At 44.4% G+C, this 24,015-nt stretch overlaps 1 protein-coding gene across 2 annotated transcripts in view; it reads right to left on the bottom strand.

The window, feature by feature from the left end:
* The window catches only part of GAL3ST1 (galactose-3-O-sulfotransferase 1), a 48,230-nt gene extending 33,883 nt beyond the window's left edge, over positions 1-14,347 (bottom strand). The window contains exon 1 of one of the 2 annotated variants that reach the window (XM_063454770.1): positions 13,912-14,347. The gene's annotated coding sequence lies outside the window, so the exon portion shown is untranslated. The remainder of the gene's footprint in view (positions 1-13,911) is intronic. The other variant, XM_063454771.1, reaches the window with a different exon arrangement.
* Positions 14,348-24,015: the final 9,668 nt, after the last annotated feature.

Here is a 24,015-nt window from a genome sequence, read left to right on the forward strand (position 1 = left end):
GGCAAGGGTGTATTGCCTTTCCTGTGGCATTTGACCACAGCTGGTGCCTCAGTGTTGGAGACATCAGAGCCTACCATGTCATCATCACATGGAGGCGGCATGCCCATGGCTTGTAAAGAGACCTCAGGAGGAGGTTGCGTGAGATCTTTTGGAGAATGCCTTCTCCATTGATGCTGCTACTGCAGCTTGTATTATGGACTTCTCACAGCTGTACCAGACAATCTGCACAAACAGGCACCAGAAAAGTTACATTGTATACACTGTATACCACCCTCTTTAGGTTGTCAATGGTATCATTCGGTGACAATGGCATAAAGTACATAATTGAAGTAAGTGCCTCCATCTTAAATCCTGGATACAGTAGATAGTGTGAACTAACGAGGTATACACATAAGGGTGCCTTTAATGAATTATTATTCGGACTCACCACTCACAGCCGGTTGAAACAAGCAGCTATTATATGCAAGGGGTTGATACCCTTAATATGGGAAAACGCCGGAAGTCTTCATTAGTAAAGGGGGGTACCCCTATAGAATACCATAAAGCACGTGGCCCTCGGCATTGGTGACCTCTCGTCCTCCGCAGACGTCAGCTCCCGAGTGCAGCGGAATGCGCATGCGTGGCCACTGCCGCGCGCGCATTCAAGATGTCAATAGGAAAGCATTTTTCAATGCTTTCCTATGGACGCTCTTTGTGATGGATGCGAAATTGCATCCAGCGTCGCAAATGCGCCTCTAGCAGCTGTCAGGAAGACAGCCACTAGAGGTTGGCTTAACCCCTAATGTAAACATAGCAGTTTCTCTGAAACAGCTATGTTTACATGTAAAGGGTTAAAACCTGAGGGACATTGCACCCAGACCACTTCATTGAGCTGAAGTGGTCTGGGTGACTGTAGTGTCCCTTTAAATAAAATAAAGAACCAGGCACTCAATAAAAGGGTAGGATAGCTATAGAAGGTAAGAATAAGTAGAAAATAAAGCAGAATAGAGCCACAACAAAGATCAAACAGTATAAATATACAGAGAGAGCAAATACTCTGACCTGTTGCAGATGAAGCAGCAAAGAAAGAGGGAGAAGCGGGATCATACTGCCTGATACATATTTGTGTCATTTATTCTGATTGGTTTACACTTTATGATTGACCTTTGCTGCTGAAGTTTACAGTAAAGAAAGTTATGCAAATTATGAAGCCTCCTGTCATGTGGTAAAACAATATTCCTTCAGTCTAGGTCTAGGTGAAATGTAAATTGTTATGCCTCAATGTGATTTGTTCAGTTTGTTACTGTCACGATTCTGGGAACCAAAACACGCAAACACACACACACACACACACACACACAGAAAAGGTGCAGTACCGGACCTTAGAGTGGCCAGGCTAAGCACACAAAGAATAGTCAGGAGACAAGCCGAGTAAGGGGAACCAGAAGACAGAATAACGAGAGACAAGCCGAGGTCAAAGGGTAGGAGAAAGTCGCAAGGTCGGATAAACAAGCCAGAGAGTACGTAATCAGAGAGAACCACAAGTAGCACAGCAATACTAGAAAGCAAAGACCACAACAGGGCAGAGAGAGACAGGAAAGGTAAGTATTTAAACCCCTAGATTAATTCTGATTGGATAATTTCCAATCAGAATTAACAATCACACGTGGGAGATATCTATAACTCCCACTGTGATTGAGGCACTGTGCCTTTAACGCCAGGTCAGGTGGCTGACCCCGGCGTTTATAAAACTGGGCGGTCTCCCAGCGTACAGCGTCATGCATGCTGCCGCTGGGGGACGGAGAGGAAGACGCGGGCGGCGTCCGTGGCTGGGAGGATGCCGCCCGCCGTGCGTATGCCGGGAAGGGGACCGCGGACGGCTGGAGGGTGAGTGCCGCGAGCGGACTGCAGCCTCCCCTCGCAGCCGCCCGCGGGATCCTGACAGTTACTTCTATTGTTTTTATTATTCCAAATTGATTATTTTATTTCCAGAAATATACAGTTCTATTTCTCTAACTAAATGTGTTTTTATTATCTCTTACTATAATGATTTGAACAAAAAACAAACCTTTGAGCTACGAGTATATTTAAAATAAAAAAATAGAGAATGTAAATAAACAGCAGGGCTGAGCGTAGTACTGTGCACTGTCTAATTCTGTAAGAAAGGCAAAACAAGAAAAAGTTTAAAACTACTCACCATTCTCATGGTTATTAAAGGGACAGTATAGACACCAAAATCAAATCATTTAAATTATGTGATTTCAGGACACAGACGCTGCCCTTGTAGCCTAACAAATGAAAATAGTGCCATTTAAGAGAAATGTCCCTGTGTCCATTTTTCAGTTGCCATGCTGCTATTCGCTGTCCGATAGGCATTCATTAGAGGCTTCTGATCGGAGTAGATTCAATTATTGAATCTATTTGACAGATGGCAATAGCATGCAAAATAGGCCAACACGGTGCATGGTGCATCCAGTGCCATGTGGTCTCATTGAGGAGACTGTCCCAGCATTGGAATAAGGAAAAGTTTAATGTGAATTATATTATAGTCTCTGTTCCTGTGTGTCCAACTTGTCTGGTTACAACTACATGTCTGTTCATCCACCCACTGTAAAGCGCTGCATAATTTGATGGAGCTATATAAATAATAACAACAACAACAACCAAATAAAGTTGTATTCTACTAGACTCTCACGGAGGTTATTTACTAAAGGATAATTTCAAAGTGAATTTCAAATGTAAGGCTAGATTAGCTGAATGGAGAGCATAGTAGACTGAGAGAATATTTCCAGTTTTGCTATTTTGACCTTACATTTGAAATGCACTTTAAATTCACCTTTAATTCTCACTTTAGTGAATAATCCTGATAAATAATTGGGTTATAGGTAATGCAGTGCTTGCGGATTTGAAACGGAAAGCATTTTCACCAATACAGTTTCACTGTACCATAATATTATTATAGGTGTCGGGTAACTTGCATGCACTGCAATGTCTCAGCCTTCTCCTATTGCAATTTTGATGTTAGAGCAGAGATAAACAACCTTCGGCACTCTGCAGTGCCGAATGTTGCTTACCCCTGTGTTAAAGTGTAGTATCATCATACCACCCAACAATCCTGGATCCATTGGGACAGTCCTCACATCCTAGAATCTTCCTCTGGTGTCCAGATTTTTGTCACACAAATGTTTCCAAAACGCTGACAGTTGTGAGAGGATAGCAGAGCCATCTTTAAAGAGGGGCAAGCGGGGCAGCTGCCCCGGGCGCAGTTACTCCTGGGGGGCCCAAAGTAGCTTCCCTGTGGGCCCCCTGCCAGCCTCCAAACCCTGTGGGCTGTGGCACCTGATGTAATCAGTGTTTGTGTCAGTGTGTATCTGGCTGTATATCTAGCTGTGTGTGTGTATCTGTCTGTGTTTATGTCAGTGTGTGTATCTGGCTATATATGTGTGTGTGTCCTTTGTATGTGTATCTGTATTCATGTATACCTGTTTTTGTGTACTTGTGTGTCAATGTGTATGTGTACCTGCATGTGTTTGTATATATATATTTTATGGCTTTTACCTGTAATTGTGGGAGGGGCATAATTCCCCTACTTAAAGGGACTCCTTACCTTGTTCCACATCGTTCTTGTTCTAGCGATTTGCATGTGACTACTTCCGGGTCACATGCAGGTCGCCATCTTGCAAACTTACCTGTTTCTCCACTGTGGTTCCCCCGGCCGTCACACTCTGCTTACAGAATTGTGCACTCTTCAGCCCTCCAGGCTGCAGCTCCGAAGACAGAACCAGAAACACTCCAAAAAATCGTAAGATACTGACCTAATCGTCGCGCCACAGTGGCTGTCCCACAGCATCATCATGTTTAGGTCTATCTCAATTGCTTGTACAATTTTGCATACTTCCTTTCGTATACTTTTTTTTTTTTTTTATAGTATACTTTTTTTTTTTTTTAGGATTAGTGTAAGTCTGTTCTCAAGGTTTTAATAGTTTATGTTAAGTTGGTTTTGTTTCAAACTCCCGAACGATTTAATTTAAGTCGGTTCGCAAGTTTTACTATTTATGTTACTGTCGGTTCGTTGCAACTCCAGAACAATTTAGTTTTAAATCTGTTCGCAAGCTTTTTCAATTTCGTTAATTTTTGTTTCAGCCATTATATACTCATGTTTGCATGAGTTCACACTAAAAGTTGTATGATTCGGGGAAACTTTCGTTTAAATTTCAACAGTCAGCACGAAAGCCCTAGGGCTGGATAGAGAATTTTTTGTGAAAATTTGAATAATTTAACCGCACGTTTTTTGCAAATTTATCTGCAACTAGTCTGAAAACGGAATACTGACCTCTAGCAGTCATTCAGAATGTAAGGTTAATTGCTGCATGAATTACAACGTCATTTTACTAAATAAATAGCTGGTTATCATAATACTACGGAAGGACAACCCAACTACGGGTATATTTATATATCTGGTGATACTCTATGTTTGGTTTAATTAACTATGGTAATTCTGCATACAGTTACTATCATACGCCTCTAAACACTCTTCTGGTGGCAACACTAACCCAGCGCTCCAAATACTGGCAAATCCATTTGCCTGGTATTTAAGGCTGACTACTTATCTTGAGCGCCTATTGCCCATAATCACCACTGATACAAATGGCACTACTTTTGTGTCCACTGTATACCCAAATTCCCTACGACCGTGAATTCCACAAGAAAAAGCAAACATTCCCAAAACTTTGCTACCACTAACTAACCAATCCACCCACCCTTGTTCCTACTTTCCTTATAGCAGTTTCCCTAGTCTGCCTTTATTCTTAACTTGCTAGACTGCCTCAAAAGCTATTAAGTATTTACCGTATATACTCGAGTATAAGCCGACCCGAATATAAGCCGAGGCCCCTAATTTTACCCCAAAAAACTGGGAAAACTTATTGACTCGAGTATAAGACTAGGGTGGGAAATGCAGCAGCTACTGGTAAATTTCTAAATAAAATTAGATCCTAAAAAAATTATATTAATTGAATATTTATTTACAGTGTGTTTATATAATGAATGCAGTGTGTGCGTATGAATGCAGTGTATGAATGCAGTGTGTGTGTGTATGAGTGCAGTGTGTGCGTTAGAGTGCAGTGTGAGTGCGTTAGAGTGCAGTGTGTGTGCGTATATATTAATTGAATATTTATTTCCAGTGTGTGTATATAATGAATGCAGTGTGTGTGTATGAGTGCAGTGTGTGTGTATGAGTGCAGTGTGTGTGTGTGTGAGTGCAGTGTGTGTGTGTGAGTGCAGTGTGTGTGTGTGAGTGCAGTGTGTGTGTGTGAGTGCAGTGTGTGTGTGTGTGTGTGTGTGTGAGTGCAGTGTGTGTGCGAGTGCAGTGTGTGTGTGTGTGTGTGTGCGAGTGCAGTGTGTGTGTGTGAGTGCAGTGTGTGTATATGAATGAAGTGTGAGTGTGTGTGATGCAGTGTGTGTTTGTGTATGTGTTGGTGGGGGTGGGCATTTTTTAATATTATTAATTCTTTTATTAATTATGTTATTTTTATTTTTTTAATATTATTATATATTTTTATTATTATTATTTAATTGAATTATTATTATTATTTTTTTATTATTATATTATATTTATTATATTTTTTTTTCGTCCCCCCTCCCTGCTTGATACATAGCAGGGAGGGGGGCTCATTCCCTGGTGGTCCAGGGTCATTGGCAGTTCAGTGGGGGGGAGAGGGGGGCTGGCAGAGCTGTACTTACCTGTCCTGCAGCTCCTGTCAGCTCTCTCCTCCTCCGCACGGTCTGTGCAGCTCCCTCTATCAGCTCACAGTGTAAGTGACTTACACTGGGAGCTGACCGAGGTGCTGAACGGACGGCGCGGAGGAGGAGAGAGCTGACAGGAGCTGCAGGACAGGTAAGTACAGCTCTGCCAGCCCCCCTCTCCCCCGGTCTGTATTATGGCAATGCAAATTGCCATAATACAGACTCTGACTCGAGTATAAGCCGAGTTGGGGTTTTTCAGCACAAAAAATGTGCTGAAAAACTCGGCTTATACTCGAGTATATACGGTAAATATGTCTTCAGATCTCAGGCCATCAACTTCAGGGCTGATCCTAGGGTCACAGACGCCTGGGTGCAGAATACTTTTGGGTGCATTCACATATGGACATAAACATATTCGCAAACTGAACACATCAATATTGAATAAAAGGGACTGCACTCCAGTCACAGAATTCAATTTCTTTTGAATGATATAAAAGGTAAAACAATAACAAAAAAAAAATATATATATATATATATATAAACTAATTTGTATAAATTATTATTTTATAAAATTTGAGTGAATACACATTGTTCGTAATACAAAGCATTGAAGACAATAGATCAGAAAATACATAGCATTATTTTTCATTTTTTTTAATAAGGCGAACAATCAATCTATGTTGGTTAAATTTGGTGTCTATTCAGGAGGTAATGCCAGTAGTGACGTGCGTATCAGTTAAGTGTTGTTTTAGGGTGAAGATAGCACCCTGTGCTCCTGATAAGTGCAACTGTTGGTTTTGGGCCCATGGGGTGAGGGGTTGTGGAATCTACTCTCCTGTGGACTAGTGAGTTGTCTCTTGCTGTCGAGGTCTAGGTAGCGATCCCTCAGTGTGTGTGCGTGGCAGTTGCCCTCACCTGCTGCCTGGGTTACCAGGGCCGGGTGTGTGGGATGAATAAAACGTGCCGCTTTACCAACTAGTGTCGACCCATAACCAGAGGGGTTGAGCCGCTAGGAATAAAGCCATAGGAATGAGAGGCATGGCCCTTTAGACAGGTCATCTGTGTCTATGGGTGTCACACTAACTTGCCTGTATGGACTAACGTCACAAAAAAGTACACAAGTAAAACATAATCAACGCAAAAAAGTGTGAGATGCCATTGTCGCTGTTGCAGAACTCAGTTGACTGCCTCCTTTCTCTTTTCCCCTCACGGGATGAATGGGACAGTCCTACTGGGGTCTCCGGTGTGTAAGGTCGATGGTGTCATAGGGGTCATGGACAGAAACAAGCCATGCAGATCCAAATCCACACTTTTTTTTATGCAGGCGTAGTAGTTTAAAGTAGATATCCCTTGCTGTAGTCTGATTGGGTAATTCCTGACTGGTCTGTTCCCATAAAATTTGGGCTGCATCCTCAGGCGTGAATTGTAAAGTTTCAGCACTCATTGTATGGATTTCAGCTAGTGTTAGAAATTCATCCATGTCAAATAATAGACCAAAAAAATAAATGGTACTGTATATCCAAATGTGTAAGAGCTAAACGTGCTCAATTTCATATATTAAAGTGCAACTTAATCTGCACAATGGGCTGGTGTACTAGGGTTGCACTTTAATATATGAAATTGAGCACGTTTAGCTCTTACACATTTGGATATACAGTACCATTTATTTTTTTGGTCTATTATTTGACATGGATGAATTTCTAACACTAGCTGAAACCCATACAATGAGTGCTGAAACTTTACAATTCACGCCTGATGATGCAGCCCAAATTTTATGGGAACAGACCAGTCAGGAATTACCCAATCAGACTACAGCAAGGGATATCTACTTTAAACTACTACGCCTGCATAAAAAAAGCGTGGATTTGGATCTGCATGGCTTGTTTCTGTCGGATTATTTTAAAGCCAAAATTATTCCACGTGGCTTTAGGTTATTGAGTATACCCTCTATTGGAAGACAGAAAGCAACAGCATGTAGGGATTGGACACATGTATTGAACAAAGCCTCATTTGATCTAATGCTTATCACTATTAAGGACGTAAAGAGTGATCTTGTGGAAGTTAAGCAACAAATTCTTACTATGGAAACTGAACAAGCAGTTTTGTTAGCTTCTGCTGAAGGTTTAAAGTTACAGCAACAACTTAAGGTCGAGCTCTTGAAATACAAAAATTAACTGGTGAGATTTAAGAAACAGAAATTAGAAATGGTCCAACAGGATTATAAGGACCATCATGTTTACAGGTGGCTATCAGGGGATCGTTCACCAAGACCTAGACGTTTCCGTAAAAGGATTGTCCGTCCGAAGATCACAACGATCGATGTGACCTCTGGGGAATCGATGTCTGAAAATGAGACACCCAGTGAAGTTCCACCTTTTTTAGGTCAGACAGAACCTGGCACTGTCACCAGGAGCAAGGTCAGAGGCGAAGACCTTACAGAAATAGGAGAGGGCACAAGGGTAAAGGCAGCACCGAGGGGAAAGCCACCTCACCGCAAGTGACCCCAGTATTTAATCTCTCCCACAGACAGCTCAATGAACAAGAAACCAACATTCTCAGTAGAGGACTTTCATTTGTCCCTACGAGTCATGCTAACTCCTTTAAGTGGAGCACAGAGTTGTTTAAGATGGGCAGAAATATGAGACTTAAAGAATTTTTTCACACCACTCACAAAGACAAAGCACAGAATATGCCTATAGGGTCTGAGAAATTTAGAGTGAGATCCACTTTTGACCCCCAATCCACCAGAGGATCTATTAAGACCTTTTTAAACTTCCGAAGGATTAGTGTAAGTCTGTTCTCAAGGTTTTAATAGTTTATGTTAAGTTGGTTTTGTTTCAAACTCCCGAACGATTTAATTTAAGTCGGTTCGCAAGTTTTACTATTTATGTTACTGTCGGTTCGTTGCAACTCCAGAACAATTTAGTTTTAAATCTGTTCGCAAGCTTTTTCAATTTCGTTAATTTTTGTTTCAGCCATTATATACTCATGTTTGCATGAGTTCACATTAAAAGTTGTATGATTCGGGGAAGCTTTCGTTTAAATTTCAACAGTCAGCACGAAAGCCCTAGGGCTGGATAGAGAATTTTTTGTGAAAATTTGAATAATTTAACCGCACGGTTTTTGCAAATTTATCTGCAACTAGTCTGAAAACGGAATACTGACCTCTAGCAGTCATTCAGAATGTAAGGTTAATTGCTGCATGAATTACAACGTCATTTTACTAAATAAATAGCTGGTTATCATAATACTACGGATAGACAACCCAACTACGGGTATATTTATATATCTGGTGATACTCTATGAATATGCCTATAGGGTCTGAGAAATTTAGAGTGAGATCCACTTTTGACCCCCAATCCACCAGAGGATCTATTAAGACCTTTTTGACGACTGCTTCCAAGATGACACAGGATATTTTTTCTAAACCTTATGACAAGTTACATAACATCTCTAAAAGTGAACGTCTAATGCTTAAGAGCCTTGCGCAGGACCACTCTATAGTTATTCGTCAAGCGGATAAAGGAGGGGGCATAGTCCTCATGAACTATTTGGATTATGCTGAGGATTTGAAACAGCAACTCCGAGATGTGAACACATACCGTCTCCTTCCGGGTGATCCTACCCTGGATATTCAAAGAAAGATTGTGGATGTACTAGAGATGGGCCTCAGAGCGGACTACATCAGTCTTGAGCTGTATAGATTTTTGTACAAACAATCCCCTCGGACTCCAATTATTTATAGTATCCCCAAGGTTTGATAAGGATATTAACAGACCCCCTGGCCGGCCCATTGTCTCGGCTATTGATGGCATTTTAGAATCTATAGCACAATGGCTGCATTTCATCTTCAAGGGACCGGTTGAACAGTTACACACATGCATCAAGGATATGCAAACATTGCTACACAGAATCAAAGATTTGGATTTTAATAATACAGCTCCAATCTTTATTACTATGGATGAGAAAAGCCTGTACACTGTGATCCCCCATACAGGGGGTATTGAAGCAATGAGACAAGTATTGAGTGAATCCTCCATCTATCAAGGACCCCCTGTTGAGTTTGTGTTGGAACTGTTTACAATAACCATTTTAGGTTTGAAGATCGATGGTACATACAGGTAGCTGGGACGTCGATGGGGTCAGCGATGGCCCCTATGTACGCTAATGCGTACAAGTACGTATACGAAACTACCCATATCTTTATTCCTTATCAGAACCTGATTGTCAGATATTATCGCTACATAGACGACCTCCTGATTATTTGGCGTAGTACACACAGGGAAGCGGTTACTATGGTTGAAGAGTTGAATCTACTCCGGCTGCCCATAAAATTTACAGCGAACATCAGTGAAGATTGTGTTCAATTTTTGGACTTTGAACTCTCCTATGGCAATAATAGTGTCCAGTACACGTTATTCTCTAAGCCCACAGATCGCAACACTTTGTTGCATGCTAAAAGTGCACACCCTGCCGCTTTGAAAAAATCAATCCTGAAGGCTCAATTCCAGAGGGTGATCCAGAATAATTCTGATAAAGACAAGGCTGAAGTACAACTTAGGGCCATGACACAGAAGTTTTTGGAAAGGGGGTATGATGTCCAGGTGTTGGATGATGCACTGTTGAAAGCTCGCTTGGCTCCGGTGCACCCAAGAGTGGCACCTAAAAAAAGATTGGCTTTCCAGATGACTTTCCACAATTCATCTAGCCAGGTATCAGCTATTGTTAAAGATAATTGGAAGATGATTTCAGCGGATGACACTCTGCCAAAGATTTTTAAGGAAAGACCCCTTATCTGTTATAAAAAGAACAAGAGCCTTAGAGACATACTGGTCCACAGTGATTCAGTTGATAGCTACTCTGGGACAGCTAAATGTAACATACGTGGGTGTGTGCGTTGTCTAGGGTGTGTGACTTGTGGACACATGATTCCAGCGAAGAAATGTAATCATCCACACACGAATAAGATATATGACATAAAACACACCATCACCTGTAGGACCCAGTTTGTTATATATAAATTAGTCTGCCCGTGTGGACTCCATTACGTGGGCAAGACTGAGACACAGTTATGCGAAAGGATCAGGGGCCACCGTTCGAGTATCAGATAAGCTTATAGGGATGGACAATCCGCTAAGCCAGTTGCTCAGCACTTCAGCACTTTTTTGACAAAAAACACCCATTGGCATCAATAAAGTTTGTGAGTATAGACCACATCCCCCCCCCCCCCCCGAGGTGGTGATAGAGGAAAAATGCTGCTTCAAAAAGGAGGCTTTTTGGATCCATCAATTGAATACAGTGGATCCTATGGGGAAAGCAACACATATCATTCTTTTGTATAACAGTTATCAGCTAGTTAATTTTTATTTTTGTTTTTAATTTTAAGATAGTAACAGGAATTGTGATTTTATGTATGTGTTATTGTTTTATATATATATATGGATAGTACATTGCACTTTGATCTGGTATGCACTTTACAGTATTGCACTTTATCACTTTAATGGTATCACTAGAACTTTATAATCACGATTATCTCTTTATTTGATCCATTATATGACATATTCTTGTTTCATTACAATATCACTTTAGCCCTCGGGGTTAATCTATATGTTACTAGGGCATTAAGTGATATGAATGCCTATTCAGTGTCTCACAGTGTATTCTACATCCTTGTCTTATTTGACTGCTCTTACACATTAAGCACCATAAAGTTCTGTCACTTATATCTAATACAGATGCTCTGTTCCGATCGCTGCACTGTTTTTTAATAGAATGTTTTGTGTACATGGTTGCCTGGGTGACGGGAGATCCAACACGCAAGCACGTAATTTGAGGGGGCGTGACGCACATTGAAGCGTGCGCATACCCGGAAGTGCACAGTTTGCCGGCTGGAATGCACGAGAACACACCTGAGTGAGTTATTTGATTGAATATTTTGGTATTTATTGTCCATTGGTGTACTATACTTTGTTGTTATATTGTGTATACCTGTAAGAAAAAAAAGAAAAGAAAAAAAAATGCAGTACCCTTATGTATACAAGTGTGATAAACACATAAATTGGAACACTCACATATTCCAGAGCTATAACCTAGCTCTGGGAGTTATTTGCCTGTAGGTCCATTTAAGCGACCTGCCCCGTAACCTTAAAGAAGGGAATCCCTCCAACCCTTCAAGGAAACAGAAAATAGTGCAAAAAACAGATAAGGCTGCGCCAATAGAGTAAGAAGTAATTGTTCAAAATAAAGTCTCACTAGAACATTAGGGTAAGATTAAAGTGCTTGTAGAGACTTTTCCTCAGGGGTGGGTCTGTCCGGGTGGTTTAGGATATTCATATATGTAGGGAGACGAGGGAGATCCGAAAACAGTCAATAGTGCAATAAGTTGAGATCCATAGATAAAATGTATGAAAAAGTTGGTACTACACTCACATTTGCAAGAGCTATAACCAGCTCTGGAGTGGAGGGCATACAGCAGCATAATCCCCGCTTATGGGATATGCAGGAGAGGTATGTCCGTCAGTACAGTCTGGTTATCCAGGGCTCCAAAATATGATAAAAGGACAACAATACTTCTCTCATTATGATAAAATGAGATATAAAATAAATAAAACTATACTAACAAGTCTAGAGCAGGAAACACTGCTCTATTGATAAAGCGTTGGTGGAATGATCCCCACCTTGGATTTCTTAACTGTTGTTGCCTTCTGTTTTTCCTAGTACGAGAATACTTAAAGGGATACTGTAGGCACCCAGACCACTTCTGCCCATTGGAGTGGTCTGGGTGCCAACCCCCATTACCCTTAACCCTGCAAGTGTAATTATTGCAGTTTTCATACACTGCAATATAGGGGCACTAGAGGGTCCTGCAGTGCCAGGAACACAAATATGTTTTCCTGGCACTTAAGAATCCCTTTAACAGCTTCCTCATGTGGAGCTGCAGGTAAAGCCTCCTTTTCCTGCAACCAATAGGAAGTTTGTCTGTAGGGCAAGCCTGTGTGTGTCAGAGAGCTTGTGTGTATCAATGAGTTTGTATGAAGTGAGCTTGTATGTGAGCTTGTCTTTAGTGAGCTTGTGTGTTTGTGTATGTGTCTGTAATGAGCTTGTGTGTGTCAGGGAACTTGTGTGTACCAATGAGTTTGTCTGTAGTAAGTTTGCATGTATGTCGGAGTGCTTGTGTGATCGGTGAGCTAGTCTGTAGTTATCGTGTGTGTGTGTCAGTGGGCTTGTCTGTATTGAGCTTTTGTGTATGTGTCCGTGAGCTTGTGCGAGTCAGAGAGCTTCTGAGTGTTTCAGTGAGTTTGTCTGTACTCAGCTTGTTTGTGTCAGGAAGGTTGTCTGCAGTAAGTTGGTGTGTGTGTGCCAATGAATTTGTGTGATTTATTTATGTGGAACATACTTTTATACATATATGTAATGGAAGCCTTCATTCTTTGGCACTTGGAGAGAACTGCAGGCGAGCCTCCTTCTTACATACTATCGTCCTTGGCCTCGAAGGGGGTTCTGCTTTTGGGGAGGCAAGTACACGGTGGCCATCTGGACTACTTCTCTCCCTCCTGTTTTGGGTTTACCACATTTCCCAAAGTGTTAAGAGATTCTCAGTACTATGGAGCTCTGTTAAGATATTGGGGTTCTGTGTTTCAAAAGGGGGTTTTACCCTCAAACATTCAATCACGGCTATCCCTAAGCAGGGCCAATAACAAGAGATAGGGGGCAACCTGGAGGGTGGGTGTTACAGCACTGCAGCACTCATGGATTACCTGGAGCAAGCTGCTGCAAGTAACAATATAACAGTTTCCAAAGCACAAAATTGTATAATATATAATTATGTTAAAAGATATATTAAGTGCCTTGGGGGTGGTTGTTCTTTAATGTGAACCTGTCATAGCAGATTCATTTAAAAAATAATTACATAAACAATATATCGGCAAACAAACAATATATAACAATGTATATCTGCAAAAAAACATTCTAACATTTTGAGAAATATTCACAAACAATATGTATAACAATACCCGAGCATGTTAAGGAACGTTTATTAAACCAAAACAGGTACTATTCTGGGCAAACTTCTAAATAAGGAGCAATCACCATGGAAACAATTAGAATGTTCACCATGTATCATTATACTCCTAGAATAGCACATCTTAGGTATCATTTCTTTATGTGAGACTCTGGTATGTCACCTACCTCTTCCATCGGATCTCTCTCTCTCTTCCTCGTTAGTGTGTTTGTAGAACATATATCCCAATGTCATACCCCAGCTTTCTCCATAGTCCAAATTGAGATTAGTAACAGGCTGCTCCCCTGGTTTGTAGCTGTACTCATCTCAGGGTTAGCACTATAATGTCCCAGCACTGCTTGCCTGTCTCTGCTAGCTCCGCCTGGCTCTTGTGATCGGTAATAGCTCACTCTCAGCCCATATCTCTTCCCACTCTATTTGTTCTAATTGTCTGACCTTCTCCTGGGCTCCGGTTTCATTAATCTTGTTAATGTCTAAAGTTCCCCTCCCTTCACTCAGCATTTAATGTTAAACGTTCCCTACACACTGACACTGTCTTCCCAGTTTACTCGGCTGACTTTGTACTCACATTACATGCCCCATTCTACCCATCCACGCTCCTTCTTACAGCTCCCCTATCTCTTCCACATCTTGCCCTGCCCCCATTACTTTCTGTTCGTTGACAGAGAGCCCATTGAACTGGACAGGGAGAACAAGGCGCCTCTTATATTTTGACAGAACAAACGGGACTCAGATTTTACTGTTCGGGGGTCTCAGGGACTGACTGCCTCTTAAAGGGGGAGAGTGCCATTATTTCAGATTGCCACTGATATAGCAGTGCTGCTTTAGGGAATGTCATTATTAGACATCAGGATGCTCAAAATTCTAGCACATCGTGTCACTGTGTGCCATTAAAGATTCATAGAGAGTGTAATTAGGGTAGAATCGTCCTGGCACTTTATCTTGAGTACCTGAGATAGGATTACTGAACAGGGAATAATTTTCTTAACATGAGGCAATGGATTTATTTACTAAACATAAGGTTTTATCCAAATGCACAAAATACAGAGAAAATGATTTAGGCAGCTGTCTAAATCGCCTCAGGGCAAACTGATCTGTCGGATGCTCGGTCAGTAAACAAGGGAGCCCGGCATCATGCCCTGTATGGCGCTGGGGGTGGGGCTCCTTCGCTCAGTCGGCCTGGGGAGAGCCTCCGGTCTGCAGTTCCGCCAGGTGCAGAGCTGTAGCTGCAGACAATGTAATGGAGGTCTCAAGAGCTCACATAGTGTTGCCGCTGGTTACCACGGCAAACCTCTGGCTGAAGCTTGTGAGAACCCTATCACGTGGTCTGCAGCTCACAGGACAGACAGGATAGAGATCCCACTGGAGCACCAAGGAAAAGGTGTCCTGGTGGGGAGGCTTGTCACAGCCTCCCTAAAGCATGCACCCTGCACCCCCACAGCCCACTCCCCCACAGCCTGCCCCCAAAAGCCTGCACCCCCACAACCCGGGTGTGGCGGAACCAACCTCGCCACTGTGAACTGGAGAAGCCTGGTTTCTAGCCTCCTGCCCTGCGACCCTGGGTGTATTAACTCTGTAAGAAGGGTATGTGGGCACAATGGATTTTTGTATGCTGTTCCTGGCCCTTTAAATACTTGGGAGCAGTATTACAACTTTTAAACTGGCACTTCGAATGCAGTCGAAGTGCCGAAGTCGTCTAAGTGTCGAAGTGCTGAAGTCGTCGAAGTGGGCGCCATTCGACAAACGAGCACGTGGCAACGGCCATTTTAACTTAGTCGAACGCGGTCAGCGGTGTGTGCAGCCAAATCTATGGAACTGTTTGCGGCTACCCAATTGCACGAACACCTCTGACCCGGACCTACTTCGACACCGCGACTGGAGACTAAGTCCCGTTCGAAGATTCGAACGCCCGTTCGAATGGGACTTAGTCGTTTTCTCTGTGTAAAATAGACCGCACAGCCCAAAATCCCTGGATCTGTTTTGGGCATGAAAATGTGCCTGTGGTCGGTCAAAACTTTAAACAGCCATAACTCCCGAACCACTGGTCTGATCTGGGTGATTTTTGAGTATGTTGCTCACCCAGATCAGGGCTATCAGGGGGAAATTGTGTACAGTTTAATTATGTTAACAGATAATGTGGTGGGAGGAGATGTGTGGGTTGTACCTTGTACTGCATTGGTTAATGTATTAATTGTTGTGGGTGCCTCCCTTGCATGGGAGAATCCCATAAAAGTAGGGGTTGTGTGATTAAACTTCAGATTCTGCTTAGCCCTCATAACGAAGTGTCGTCTCGTTATTGGGGGAATTGGATTGTATGCCGATTGCCAGGAGTGTAAGCTGATTGTATGCTTTTCCTGTTCGGGAGTTGGAGGATTCGTGTAGTTTGCAGTTTGGGAGATTGGTGCTTACAGTAGCTGCCTGTGCATCTGTAAAGGGGAATATCGCCTAAACGGTTTTTAACCTCTGGTGAGCAAAATGGTCCGTTACACCGGGACAAACCACATACTGCCTCCCTAAACCCGGGACAAACAGCCTACAACATACTGCCCCCAACAGCTTTCCCCCAACACACTGTCACCCACAGCCTGCACCTCACACCCTGCCCTCCCACACACTGACCCCCCACAGCCTATCACCCCACACCCCTCCCCCACAGCCTTACCCTCACAGCCTGCCTCCCCACAGCCTGCATCCCCACCATCTGCACCCCCACACTATCACCCCCATAGCCTGCCACCGACAGCCTTTCTACACACTGGCCCCCATACTGTCACCTTTCTACACACTGCCACCCAGGGTCGGCCCGTCCATTTGACCCAACGGGGCAATGACTCCAGGCAGCACCTTGACATAATTTAACAGCAGTTTTAACAACTTTTCCCTCCGCCAGGGCAGGCTATCAGGCCGCACAAAATTTGAACATAATAGGGGCGTCTGGGAGGGGGAGGCTGACCTGGGGGTTATAGACCGATTTCCCACTGAAGTGCTGGAACTTCAGTTGTTTACTATACTGAAAACATTGCGGAGGTGTTGTGGGTGGGCACTGGACCCTCAATGTCGGGTTATCTGGGTGCTGCAGCGGCTGTAGAACACAGAGCCCCCTGATGGAGGAGTAGGCATACAGGAGCAGTACAGGAGTCTAGGACTCAGGTTAGACTCCAGTCAGAAACCACACCACTACAGATACAACAAAGGTATGTGCAAACCCCGACCCAGGAGGAGACCTACCCCGTGATGACCAAGCAGCAGGCTTGGACCACCCGACACAGCTCACACTCTGAGGCTCAGGTAGGCACACGTACCCCTTCCAATACCCCAGGGACAGCTCCTACTACCACCTAGCAGTTGGTGGCACGCAGGAAATATCGTCATGAGCTGCTGAAGATAGCTCACGATAGTCCACTGGCAGGGCATTTGGGAAAGGGCGGTACTGAGCATCGGCTCACCCAAAGCTTTTTCTATCTGGGCATCTCGAAGGACCTGAGGCAGTATTGCCAGACCCATGATGTCTGCCAGAGAGTGGGGAAGCGGGGCAATCGGCACAAGGCCAAGCTTCAGCATCTTCCCATCATCAAAGACCCCTCCGGCAGAGTAGCTGTCAATATAATAGGCCCCCTGGCTAAGCCTAGCCCTTCCAGGAAGAAGTTCATTCTGACCATTGTGGACTATGCGACTTTGTATCCCGAGGCAGCCGCCCTGAACAACATTCAGGCTGAGATTGTAGCCAAAGCCCTGATGCGAGTGTTCCACCAGATGGTTTTCCCCAGGAGATCATCTCGGACATAGGCACCCAGTTTACTGCCGAGATGACCAACCAGCTGTTGAAGTTATGCGGCATTAAACCGATCTGTGCGAGCGCTTCAATGGCACATTGAAGCAAATGCTCCGGACCTTTGTAGAGACTCGCAAAGACTGGGAGAGATTCCTGCCACATCTATTGAAAGGTGCCCCAGGAATCCACAGGATTCTCTTCGTTTGAACTAATGTTCAGGCGGAGAGTTAGAGGGCCCCTAGACCTTGTCTGTGAACACTGGGAGGGCGCTGGGGAACAGGAAGGGACCCCCATAGTCCCGTATGTGCTAGAGTTTAGAGACCGGCTGGAGGAACTCACTCACCTGGTGCGGGGTAACCTCCAGGCAGCTCAGAGATGCCAGGGCACGTGGTATGATCGGGGAGCCAGGAGCCGTAGCTTTCAAGTCAGTCAGAAGGTTTGGGTTTCAAAATCCGTCCAACATGATAGGCTACAGGCTGCCTGGTAGGGCCCATAACGGGTAGTGGAACGAAAGTGTGACACTACCTATGTGATCGGTCCTTGCTCGGGGTCCGGGGTTAGACACCTGTCGCATGTTAACATGCTGAAGCCCTACCATGAGCGGACAGAGGATATAGCCACTATATGTGCTCCAGCCTCGGAAGATTTCGACAATCTTTCCCTGCCCGATCTCCTGGAAGATGGAGCTCAGGCCGGGTCAATAGAGGTCCACCTAGAGGACCGGCCTCACCGAAGAGGAACTCAGACAGGCACAGCAGATGCTGTCTGAGAAAATGGAGACGTTCTCCAACCTGCCCGGGTATACCACAATGACCGCCCACCAGGTGGATACATCCGACCAACCCCCTCTTCGGCAAACCCCATACAGGGTACAAGAGGCGGTACCTGAAAGTATGAGTCGAGAGATCCAAGAGATGTTCCAACTGGGGCTCATCGAGCCATCCAAAAGTCCTTGGGCTTCCCTGGTAGTACTGTTCCGGAAATGAGACTGAGCCGCGAGGTTCTGTGTGGACTACCGGAAGGCTCAATGACAAGACAGTATCCGATGCCTACCCCATGCCCCGTATAGATGAGCAGCTGGATAGGATGGCGAGGGGGCGGTACTTCACCACTGTAACGGATCGCCTGGCACCCCGACTGGGTACCTCCGTTAAAGGATGCTCCTAGCGTTTCCTGAGGACTCCAAGCACTCTGGCAGACACCACAATCACCGTATCGGAGAAGCATATTAATCCTCTCAAGCCTCTGAATGCTGTAGACAGTTGAATAGGAACCATACGAATAGGTTTGCACTCCTAGCAGTCAAACTGGAACAGCATGCAATAAATCCTCCCCCAATAATGAGACGACACTTCACTTTGAGGGTTAAAAACAGGAACTGAGGACTGGCTCATCCAGCCTGGCTTTTATTTCCATCTCACACATACAGGCCACACCCAGGGGGAGGCATAAAATGACCAATAGTATCACGGGTGCAACCCACACATCCCCTCCCCTTAGTGTGACACATAATCCCATTATGCATACAGTTTAAAATGTACTTTTTACACAATATTTATAACTTCAAAACCATACATCACATTCACACAAAATTACATATCCACAATCAATCCATTCTGGGGAACAACATATTAAAAAAATGGCATGGATCAGACCAGGGGTTCAAAAGTTAGTAAAGAATCTTTTAAAACCCCTAGCTTTCCAGCTCAGACCGGTTTTTACAGAGCCTTTTCTGTGCTGGAGTAATCCAATTATCTCCAGCACAGAGACAGACTCCATTGAGCACATGGGAGCACAAAGACAGCAAAACACTTTAAAATACATAAAGTTACTTTTTATACATAACACACAGACATTTCACATATCCCCAGATAGCTGGGATCTGAGCGCACAAAACTACCGAATAGCGCGCAGATCCTATTCACACAGTACAATTGCCATGGAGCTAAAGTCTTTCCCATAGTCTTTCATTATATGAATAGGCTCCATGGTATAGCTATCTGGGTTAACACATTCACATAAAGTCTGGTCCATAGTCCAAAGGCAAGAGGCGGGCAAGCAGCCCCCTCCAAGGACATGTGGCGAGGTCGGTTTCGCCACAACCACCATAGATCTGTGCAAGGGGTACTGGCAGATCCTAATCCATAAAAACGCTTTCTCGTCCACACAGATACCTCCATATTTGGATTAGGAGCTGTGCTGAGCCAAGTCGTGGGACGATGGCGGAGAACATCCAGTAGCTTACCTTAGCAGGAAGCTATTACCCCGGGAGATGAGCTACGCTGCCATCGAGAAGGAGTGCCTGGCAGTGGTGTGGGCCCTCAAGAAGCTGCAGCCCTACCTCTATGGACATCAATTCACCTTGCTCATGGATCACAACCCATTGGTGCGGCTTAACCAGGTCTCGGAAGACAATGCATGGCTGCTGCGCTGGAGTCTGGCCCTACAGCCCTATGACTTCACTATCCATTATAGACCCCGTAAGCAAAACACGAATGCTGACGGATTGTCCAGACAGAAAGCCCTAGAGAAGTGATCCGTGAGCACTCCCCCGGACATCCTAAAGCTGATCCGTTGAGATCAGACTGTGTATGCTGGTTTGTGGTTAAGGGGTAGCTGTGTGGCAGGACCACTGCCTGTGTAATTCTCCACCTTTTCATATCTTCTGCCTGCTCCCCATTCAGGAGTCCTTCCACAAAGGGAATTCAGTCGTCTCCTGAACAGGGACCACCCGATAACCCCATTTAGAATGTTAGTTTAGAACGTTCAGACCTCGTCACATAGTTTCAAACTGCAAACCACAATTGGTCATTCGTACAAACGACCGCCAACCAGGGGAGCGTTAGTGGATTGTTTCCCAAAAGAAGGCTTCCCTAGTAGAATGTTCACGTCAATTAATTAGAACGATCGCACTCGCAACATAAATGTAAAACCGCAAGGGAAGTAACTAATTAATGCTACCCTAGGTGGCCTCCATTTCGTAAAGGCGAACGGACCCAGGGGGAGCATTCGTATCCCGAAAGTAGATGCGTCCCTTGCCTGGTTTCCACACAGGAACCCCCAGTGCCCCATTAGAACGCTCCCACCAATTAATTAGAACGTTCACATTGGCAACATAGTGTGAAACTGCAAGGGACGTAATTAATGAGCACTGCACTGGGTAGCCGCTATTTCGTATAGATGAACGCCAACCAGGGAGAGCATTCGTATCCCGAAAGGAGACACTTCCCTTGCAGGTTTCAGCACAGGAATCCCGCAAACCGGGATTGCTCGGAGAATGTGCCAGTGTGAGGTCGCCTGAAGTTGGTGGGGACACTTTTGGGGCACTGGCTAGTTTTGTGGGCTTTTCTGCACCTTGGCTCCCAGGCACAAAGACTCATGGGATGAAGACCCCCCTGTCGTCCTGGGCGGGAGACCCCTTGCCTGAGTGGCGGGCTTTCCATATTTGGGAGACAAAGGAACCATGATCCCCCCAAGCATAGAGGATCCTGAGATAACCCCTGTTTATGTGCCTTGAAGACCCCTTGCATGGGGCTATGCATTAAAGTCATGTGTCGCAATAAAGAAGAGTTGTACCTCCAGAGCTGTGTGTTGTCCAGTTACTAGGGGGAAACAGGTCTCTTGATACTCTAAGAGGTTCCTGAGTGGCTGAAGGAAGAGAGTAGCGGAGGAAACCGGTAAATGGTGCTTTTTGAAGTGTGCCGACACACTGTACTGCTTATATCCTTTCCGTATATTATTAACATGCTATACGTTAATATATGGAAAGGATATGAGCAGCACAGTGTGTCGGCACACTTCAAGAAGCACCATAACATGGACCCTAAGGGTATCCAAAATGTAAAAAAGTCTTGGAGAGGTGGCAATCATATTAGTGAGATGGGAAAGGAAGAAAACAGGTGGGTGTACAAACTTTATATGTTAGAACCTTTGGTCTAAATATTGAGTTTGATCTGTTTAATTTCCTATACATTTTTTTAAAAAGTATTTCTATGCATTTCTTTATCTGTTACCTCTATGTATTTTATATTAAATATATTTATAGGTTTAATTTTTATGTAAGGTTCAATTAAATTGTGGGTGTCATTGAATGTGTAATTATTTCTGATGACTTAAAGGTAGGCAGACAATGTAATAGAGCAGCATGAAATGCTAGCAGAATGCTTGGTTGTATAGGGAGAGGTATTAGCAGTAGAAAGAGGGAAGTGCTCATGCCATTGTACAGAACATTGGTGAGACCTCACTTGGAGTATTATACGCAGTACTGGAGACTGTATCTCCAGAAGGATATTGATACTTGACATTTGCACAGACGTTATTCGGCATGTGCTTAAACTTTTATATAAACCTTTGTACAGACGATATTCGTCATGCACTATAACCTTAAACTGAATAAGACACGGACACAGTTGATTCTGTTGGAGTATAAAGTCCACAGCTTTTATTAATTAAATTATTAATTAAATTATCATAAATTAACATAATTTAGGGTCATTGTCCAACTATACATTAAATTACTATACCCCCCACACAGTACCCCTGACAATGACCCTACCAATTGAACAATATATAACAAATAACAATTCACTTGAAACACGGCCTACCAAAGAGGCCCCACATCATATTGTTAACTGTAGGGGTGTACCTCAGACACCCCTACACCCACAGGTTCGTCGCCACCGAAGAGCTAGAACCAACCAGTCCTTAATTCCATCAGGCCTACACCTCGGCCTGTCCAGTCCAAACTCTACGCCAAATTCCAATTTCTACTATGCCCTGTTCCGCCGCTGTGACTGAAACGGAACTGCTAAACCTAGGGAGGGTGGGTGGGACAATTTACAGGTAAGAAAGGCTCTGGTTAAAATGGCCCCTATTCTAGAATGGCTGCTCTTTATACTCCCTGTCTCCGCCCCCAAGCTCCATTAAACTAATCCAACCCCCAAACACTAGCACCTGCCCACTTCCTGGCTCTGTCAAGGCCCACTCCTCCTACTGCGTTGTTCCATGGGCTTCATGACATTTGCACAGACGTTATTCGGCATGTGCTTAAACTTTTATATAAACCTTTGTACAGACGATATTCGTCATGCACTATAACCTTAAACTGAATAAGACACGGACACAGTTGATTCTGTTGGAGTATAAAGTCCACAGCTTTTATTAATTAAATTATTAATTAAATTATCATAAATTAACATAATTTAGGGTCATTGTCCAACTATACATTAAATTACTATACCCCCCACACAGTACCCCTGACAATGACCCTACCAATTGAACAATATATAACAAATAACAATTCACTTGAAACACGGCCTACCAAAGAGGCCCCACATCATATTGTTAACTGTAGGGGTGTACCTCAGACACCCCTACACCCACAGGTTCGTCGCCACCGAAGAGCTAGAACCAACCAGTCCTTAATTCCATCAGGCCTACACCTCGGCCTGTCCAGTCCAAACTCTACGCCAAATTCCAATTTCTACTATGCCCTGTTCCGCCACAGCACATGGCTTGACCTCCTTAAGCGCATGTGCGACCCCCACCACACCTAAACAGGGCCTGCTCAATACCTTCGTGGAACCCAAGGTTCAACAAGTCGTTCCCCACATCTGACAGGTGTACACCGTCCCTCCTGAAATACCCAGGTAACATGCCCTCCAACTCTCTGTGACGCACCACTACGCCCCCAGAACGTCTAATGAAAACTGACATCATCTTATTCACCTTACCCCTCGATCGAGCTATTGCAGCCGGGTCCCTGGCGTGCCGCCACGCAAAACGCGGAACCATTTCAGACCACACCACCACCACGCCAGGAACCAGCTCCCTCAGCCGATCTACATCCCTTTTCATCCTTCTCACCAATTCCCTTTGTGGAATCCCACCTAGGTCGTTCCCTCCTCCATGAATCAATACCACATCCGGGACCGACCCTCCAACCACTTTCAGAAACAAGAAATTACACAAACTCTGCCAACTTGCTCCCCTGAAACCAAACCAACATAGAGTCACTCGTTCCAAAGGAAAGCCCAGCTGTGATCCGCTTCTGCGAACTGCGGCCCTCTTCTCCGCCCAGTACACATACGAGTGGCCCAGCAACCAAACTTTCAAACCTGAAAAGAGACAAAGTTAGTGGCAGAAAAAGGCAACGTCCCCATCCCCAGATACTTGCACCCTAGCAATTACACCAACATATCAGGCCTTACATACGAGCGGAATCGCACGGACTCCCACCTCCCAATTTGCTTGATCTTCTCGTCCCCCAGACCTAAACGCGCAGCCTCCGTCGCTGCCCCAATGCGAAAGGAGTGCGTCCCAAATTGACTCGGCTCCAAACCCATTCTCTGCAGACCCATTCGAAACATCCGTAGAAACTGAAATCTCGACAACGCTGAACCATCGGCGTGTAAAAAGAAACAACTCTTACCTTCTGGCCGCACCTCACAGTACCTTTTGCCACAAGCCACCGGGCAAGCCTCTGATCCTGGCAACTCAT

The sequence above is a fragment of the Pelobates fuscus genome, chromosome 5, assembly GCF_036172605.1.
Source record: "Pelobates fuscus isolate aPelFus1 chromosome 5, aPelFus1.pri, whole genome shotgun sequence".
NCBI classification, from domain to species: domain Eukaryota; kingdom Metazoa; phylum Chordata; class Amphibia; order Anura; family Pelobatidae; genus Pelobates; species Pelobates fuscus.